We start from the raw sequence: 7,984 nt of genomic DNA, 5'->3' as shown, positions 1-7,984 counted from the left end.
CCCAAAAAGAATATCTTACATTGAAGCTAGTGATAGTGTCATTCAGAAAAACCTAAGACACACGCTAGCGTGCTGATAGAAATCTGATTCTGTGATTAAACCTATACCTGTCACACAGCGCAAAAAAAAAAAAACAGGCCTCACATCTCTATTTAACAAAATCTGTACTGTTTTAGCTGGTCAAGTTATTTGTAGTGACCGTAAAAGCACACTTTTTTTTCTGGGTTGAAAAACCATTCCCAAATTTGCCATTCTCAAAATAACTAGTTTCTGGTATTTGAGGCCTACTTGAAATCTATCCCAAAAAGAATATCTTACATTGAAGCTAGTGATAGTGTCATTCAGAAAAACCTAAGACACACGCTAGCATGCTGATAGAAATCTGATTCTGTGATTAAACCTATACCTGTCACACAGCGCAAAAAAAAACAGGCCTCACATCTCTATTTAACCAAATCTGTACTGTTTTAGCTGGTCAAGTTATTTGTAGTGACCGTAAAAGCACACTTTTTTTTCTGGGTTGAAAAACAATTCCCGAATTTGCCATTCTCAAAATAAATAGTTTCTGGTATTTGAGGCCTACTTGAAATCTATCCCAAAAAGAATATCTTACATTGAAGCTAGTGATAGTGTCATTCAGAAAAACCTAAGACACACGCTAGCGTGCAGATAGAAGTCTGATTCTGTGATTAAACCTATACCTGTCACACAGCGCAAAAAAAAACAGGCCTCACATCTCTATTTAACCAAATCTGTACTGTTTTAGCTGGTCAAGTTATTTGTAGTGACCGTAAAAGCACACTTTTTTTTCTGGGTTGAAAAACCATTCCCAAATTTGCCATTCTCAAAATAACTAGTTTCTGGTATTTGAGGCCTACTTGAAATCTATCCCAAAAAGAATATCTTACATTGAAGGTACTGATAGTGTCATTCAGAAAAACCTAAGACACACGCTAGCGTGCTGATAGAAATCTGATTCTGTGATTAAACCTATACCTGTCACACAGCGCAAAAAAAAACAGGCCTCACATCTCTATTTAACCAAATCTGTACTGTTTTAGCTGGTCAAGTTATTTGTAGTGACCGTAAAAGCACACTTTTTTTTCTGGGTTGAAAAACCATTCCCAAATTTGCCATTCTCAAAATAACTAGTTTCTGGTATTTGAGGCCTACTTGAAATCTATCCCAAAAAGAATATCTTACATTGAAGCTAGTGATAGTGTCATTCAGAAAAACCTAAGACACACGCTAGCGTGCAGATAGAAGTCTGATTCTGTGATTAAACCTATACCTGTCACACAGCGCAAAAAAAAACAGGCCTCACATCTCTATTTAACCAAATCTGTACTGTTTTAGCTGGTCAAGTTATTTGTAGTGACCGTAAAAGCACACTTTTTTTTCTGGGTTGAAAAACCATTCCCAAATTTGCCATTCTCAAAATAACTAGTTTCTGGTATTTGAGGCCTACTTGAAATCTATCCCAAAAAGAATATCTTACATTGAAGCTAGTGATAGTGTCATTCAGAAAAACCTAAGACACACGCTAGCGTGCTGATAGAAATCTGATTCTGTGATTAAACCTATACCTGTCACACAGCGCAAAAAAAAAAAACAGGCCTCACATCTCTATTTAACAAAATCTGTACTGTTTTAGCTGGTCAAGTTATTTGTAGTGACCGTAAAAGCACACTTTTTTTTCTGGGTTGAAAAACCATTCCCAAATTTGCCATTCTCAAAATAACAAGTTTCTGGTATTTGAGGCCTACTTGAAATCTATCCCAAAAAGAATATCTTACATTGAAGCTAGTGATAGTGTCATTCAGAAAAACCTAAGACACACGCTAGCATGCTGATAGAAATCTGATTCTGTGATTAAACCTATACCTGTCACACAGCGCAAAAAAAAACAGGCCTCACATCTCTATTTAACCAAATCTGTACTGTTTTAGCTGGTCAAGTTATTTGTAGTGACCGTAAAAGCACACTTTTTTTTCTGGGTTGAAAAACCATTCCCAAATTTGCCATTCTCAAAATAACTAGTTTCTGGTATTTGAGGCCTACTTGAAATCTATCCCAAAAAGAATATCTTACATTGAAGCTAGTGATAGTGTCATTCAGAAAAACCTAAGACACACGCTAGCGTGCTGATAGAAATCTGATTCTGTGATTAAACCTATACCTGTCACACAGCGCAAAAAAAAACAGGCCTCACATCTCTATTTAACCAAATCTGTACTGTTTTAGCTGGTCAAGTTATTTGTAGTGACCGTAAAAGCACACTTTTTTTTCTGGGTTGAAAAACCATTCCCAAATTTGCCATTCTCAAAATAACTAGTTTCTGGTATTTGAGGCCTACTTGAAATCTATCCCAAAAAGAATATCTTACATTGAAGGTACTGATAGTGTCATTCAGAAAAACCTAAGACACACGCTAGCGTGCTGATAGAAATCTGATTCTGTGATTAAACCTATACCTGTCACACAGCGCAAAAAAAAACAGGCCTCACATCTCTATTTAACCAAATCTGTACTGTTTTAGCTGGTCAAGTTATTTGTAGTGACCGTAAAAGCACACTTTTTTTTCTGGGTTGAAAAACCATTCCCAAATTTGCCATTCTCAAAATAACTAGTTTCTGGTATTTGAGGCCTACTTGAAATCTATCCCAAAAAGAATATCTTACATTGAAGCTAGTGATAGTGTCATTCAGAAAAACCTAAGACACACGCTAGCGTGCAGATAGAAGTCTGATTCTGTGATTAAACCTATACCTGTCACACAGCGCAAAAAAAAACAGGCCTCACATCTCTATTTAACCAAATCTGTACTGTTTTAGCTGGTCAAGTTATTTGTAGTGACCGTAAAAGCACACTTTTTTTTCTGGGTTGAAAAACCATTCCCAAATTTGCCATTCTCAAAATAACTAGTTTCTGGTATTTGAGGCCTACTTGAAATCTATCCCAAAAAGAATATCTTACATTGAAGCTAGTGATAGTGTCATTCAGAAAAACCTAAGACACACGCTAGCGTGCTGATAGAAATCTGATTCTGTGATTAAACCTATACCTGTCACACAGCGCAAAAAAAAAAAACAGGCCTCACATCTCTATTTAACAAAATCTGTACTGTTTTAGCTGGTCAAGTTATTTGTAGTGACCGTAAAAGCACACTTTTTTTTCTGGGTTGAAAAACCATTCCCAAATTTGCCATTCTCAAAATAACAAGTTTCTGGTATTTGAGGCCTACTTGAAATCTATCCCAAAAAGAATATCTTACATTGAAGCTAGTGATAGTGTCATTCAGAAAAACCTAAGACACACGCTAGCATGCTGATAGAAATCTGATTCTGTGATTAAACCTATACCTGTCACACAGCGCAAAAAAAAACAGGCCTCACATCTCTATTTAACCAAATCTGTACTGTTTTAGCTGGTCAAGTTATTTGTAGTGACCGTAAAAGCACACTTTTTTTTCTGGGTTGAAAAACCATTCCCAAATTTGCCATTCTCAAAATAACTAGTTTCTGGTATTTGAGGCCTACTTGAAATCTATCCCAAAAAGAATATCTTACATTGAAGCTAGTGATAGTGTCATTCAGAAAAACCTAAGACACACGCTAGCGTGCTGATAGAAATCTGATTCTGTGATTAAACCTATACCTGTCACACAGCGCAAAAAAAAACAGGCCTCACATCTCTATTTAACCAAATCTGTACTGTTTTAGCTGGTCAAGTTATTTGTAGTGACCGTAAAAGCACACTTTTTTTTCTGGGTTGAAAAACCATTCCCAAATTTGCCATTCTCAAAATAACTAGTTTCTGGTATTTGAGGCCTACTTGAAATCTATCCCAAAAAGAATATCTTACATTGAAGCTAGTGATAGTGTCATTCAGAAAAACCTAAGACACACGCTAGCGTGCTGATAGAAATCTGATTCTGTGATTAAACCTATACCTGTCACACAGCGCAAAAAAAAACAGGCCTCACATCTCTATTTAACCAAATCTGTACTGTTTTAGCTGGTCAAGTTATTTGTAGTGACCGTAAAAGCACACTTTTTTTTCTGGGTTGAAAAACCATTCCCAAATTTGCCATTCTCAAAATAACTAGTTTCTGGTATTTGAGGCCTACTTGAAATCTATCCCAAAAAGAATATCTTACATTGAAGCTAGTGATAGTGTCATTCAGAAAAACCTAAGACACACGCTAGCGTGCTGATAGAAATCTGATTCTGTGATTAAACCTATACCTGTCACACAGCGCAAAAAAAAACAGGCCTCACATCTCTATTTAACCAAATCTGTACTGTTTTAGCTGGTCAAGTTATTTGTAGTGACCGTAAAAGCACACTTTTTTTTCTGGGTTGAAAAACCATTCCCAAATTTGCCATTCTCAAAATAACTAGTTTCTGGTATTTGAGGCCTACTTGAAATCTATCCCAAAAAGAATATCTTACATTGAAGCTAGTGATAGTGTCATTCAGAAAAACCTAAGACACACGCTAGCGTGCTGATAGAAATCTGATTCTGTGATTAAACCTATACCTGTCACACAGCGCAAAAAAAAACAGGCCTCACATCTCTATTTAACCAAATCTGTACTGTTTTAGCTGGTCAAGTTATTTGTAGTGACCGTAAAAGCACACTTTTTTTTCTGGGTTGAAAAACCATTCCCAAATTTGCCATTCTCAAAATAACTAGTTTCTGGTATTTGAGGCCTACTTGAAATCTATTCCAAAAATAATATCTTACATTGAAGCTAGTGATAGTGTCATTCAGAAAAACCTAAGACACACGCTAGCGTGCTGATAGAAATCTGATTCTGTGATTAAACCTATACCTGTCACACAGCGCAAAAAAAAACAGGCCTCACATCTCTATTTAACCAAATCTGTACTGTTTTAGCTGGTCAAGTTATTTGTAGTGACCGTAAAAGCACACTTTTTTTTCTGGGTTGAAAAACCATTCCCAAATTTGCCATTCTCAAAATAACTAGTTTCTGGTATTTGAGGCCTACTTGAAATCTATCCCAAAAAGAATATCTTACATTGAAGCTAGTGATAGTGTCATTCAGAAAAACCTAAGACACACGCTAGCGTGCTGATAGAAATCTGATTCTGTGATTAAACCTATACCTGTCACACAGCGCAAAAAAAAACAGGCCTCACATCTCTATTTAACCAAATCTGTACTGTTTTAGCTGGTCAAGTTATTTGTAGTGACCGTAAAAGCACACTTTTTTTTCTGGGTTGAAAAACCATTCCCAAATTTGCCATTCTCAAAATAACTAGTTTCTGGTATTTGAGGCCTACTTGAAATCTATCCCAAAAAGAATATCTTACATTGAAGCTAGTGATAGTGTCATTCAGAAAAACCTAAGACACACGCTAGCGTGCTGATAGAAATCTGATTCTGTGATTAAACCTATACCTGTCACACAGCGCAAAAAAAAAACAGGCCTCACATCTCTATTTAACCAAATCTGTACTGTTTTAGCTGGTCAAGTTATTTGTAGTGACCGTAAAAGCACACTTTTTTTTCTGGGTTGAAAAACCATTCCCAAATTTGCCATTCTCAAAATAACTAGTTTCTGGCATTTGAGGCCTACTTGAAATCTATCCCAAAAATAATATCTTACATTGAAGCTAGTGATAGTGTCATTCAGAAAAACCTAAGACACACGCTAGCGTGCTGATAGAAATCTGATTCTGTGATTAAACCTATACCTGTCACACAGCGCAAAAAAAAACAGGCCTCACATCTCTATTTAACCAAATCTGTACTGTTTTAGCTGGTCAAGTTATTTGTAGTGACCGTAAAAGCACACTTTTTTTTCTGGGTTGAAAAACCATTCCCAAATTTACCATTCTCAAAATAACTAGTTTCTGGTATTTGAGGCCTACTTGAAATCTATCCCAAAAAGAATATCTTACATTGAAGCTAGTGATAGTGTCATTCAGAAAAACTTAAGACACACGCTAGCGTGCAGATAGAAGTCTGATTCTGTGATTAAACCTATACCTGTCACACAGCGCAAAAAAAAACAGGCCTCACATCTCTATTTAACCAAATCTGTACTGTTTTAACTGGTCAAGTTATTTGTAGTGACCGTAAAAGCACACTTTTTTTTCTGGGTTGAAAAACCATTCCCAAATTTGCCATTCTCAAAATAACTAGTTTCTGGTATTTGAGGCCTACTTGAAATCTATCCCAAAAAGAATATCTTACATTGAAGGTACTGATAGTGTCATTCAGAAAAACCTAAGACACACGCTAGCGTGCTGATAGAAATCTGATTCTGTGATTAAACCTATACCTGTCACACAGCGCAAAAAAAAACAGGCCTCACATCTCTATTTAACCAAATCTGTACTGTTTTAGCTGGTCAAGTTATTTGTAGTGACCGTAAAAGCACACTTTTTTTTCTGGGTTGAAAAACAATTCCCGAATTTGCCATTCTCAAAATAAATAGTTTCTGGTATTTGAGGCCTACTTGAAATCTATCCCAAAAAGAATATCTTACATTGAAGCTAGTGATAGTGTCATTCAGAAAAACCTAAGACACACGCTAGCGTGCAGATAGAAGTCTGATTCTGTGATTAAACCTATACCTGCCACAAAACAGCGCAAATATGTCTCCAGATTCTGATTCAGGCGCTCAGTCTGACCATTCGACTGCGGGTGAAAAGCAGAAGAGAAGGACAGCCGAACCCCCAGGCGAGAACAGAAAGCCTTCCAGAACCTGGACACAAACTGCGTGCCTCTATCGGAAACAATATCAGAGGGAATGCCGTGCAATTTAACAATATGGTCAACAAAAGCTTGCGCCAACGTCTTAGCATTGGGTAAACCAGGGAAAGGTACGAAATGAGCCATCTTGCTAAAACGGTCCACCACCACCAGGATCACCGACTTCCCCGAGGAACGAGGAAGATCCGTGATAAAGTCCATGGACAGGTGTGTCCAAGGACGGGAAGGTATGGGTAACGGGAGAAGGGAACCTGAAGGCCGTGAACGAGGGACCTTAGCGCGAGCGCACGTCTCACAAGCAGCCACAAAACCCTCCACCGACTTACGAAGAGCCGGCCACCAAAATCTCAGAGCAATGAGATCTACCGTGGCTCTACTCCCGGGGTGACCAGCAAGAACCGTATCATGATGCTCCTTAAAGAGTTTGTGACGTAGCTCAGGAGGCACAAACAACTTCCCAGAAGGACAACGGGCAGGTGCCTCAGTCTGGGCAGCCTGGACCTCGGCCTCCAAATCGGAATATAGAGCAGAAACAACTACCCCCTCCGCCAAAATGGGACCCGGGTCCTCGGAGTTTCCTCCTCCCGGAAAACAGCGAGAGAGAGCATCAGCCTTCACATTTTTTATCCCAGGTCGGAATGTTACAACAAAATTGAATCTGGAGAAGAACAGAGACCATCTGGCCTGTCTCGGATTCATACGCCTGGCCGACTCCAAGTATGCCAGATTCTTATGGTCGGTAAAAACGATGATAGGGTGCCTGGCCCCCTCCAACCAATGGCGCCATTCCTCGAAAGCCAACTTGATGGCCAACAACTCCCTATCTCCCACATCATAGTTTCTCTCTGCCGGGGAGAGTTTTTTAGAGAAAAAGGCACAGGGTCGCCATTTGGCAGGAGAAGGGCCCTGGGACAAAACCGCACCCACACCCACCTCGGAAGCATCCACCTCAACAATAAAAGGTAAGGAAACATCGGGATGCACCAAGACGGGAGCAGACGCAAAACTCTCTTTAATCTTAGAAAAGGCTGCAAGCGCCTCCTCCGACAAAGAGGAAAAATCCGCCCCCTTTTTTGTCATGTCAGTAAGGGGTTTGACAACAGAGGAATAATTCAAAATGAACTTTCTGTAATAGTTCGCAAAACCCAGAAAGCGCATCAATGCCTTCTGATTCTCAGGAAGCTCCCACTCAAGTACAGCACGGACCTTCTCCGGATCCATGCGAAAACCAGAAGCA

This window comes from Bufo bufo, chromosome 4 (genome assembly GCF_905171765.1).
Source record: "Bufo bufo chromosome 4, aBufBuf1.1, whole genome shotgun sequence".
In the NCBI taxonomy this organism is placed as follows: Eukaryota; Metazoa; Chordata; class Amphibia; order Anura; family Bufonidae; genus Bufo; species Bufo bufo.
This window is presented reverse-complemented; position numbering follows the sequence as displayed.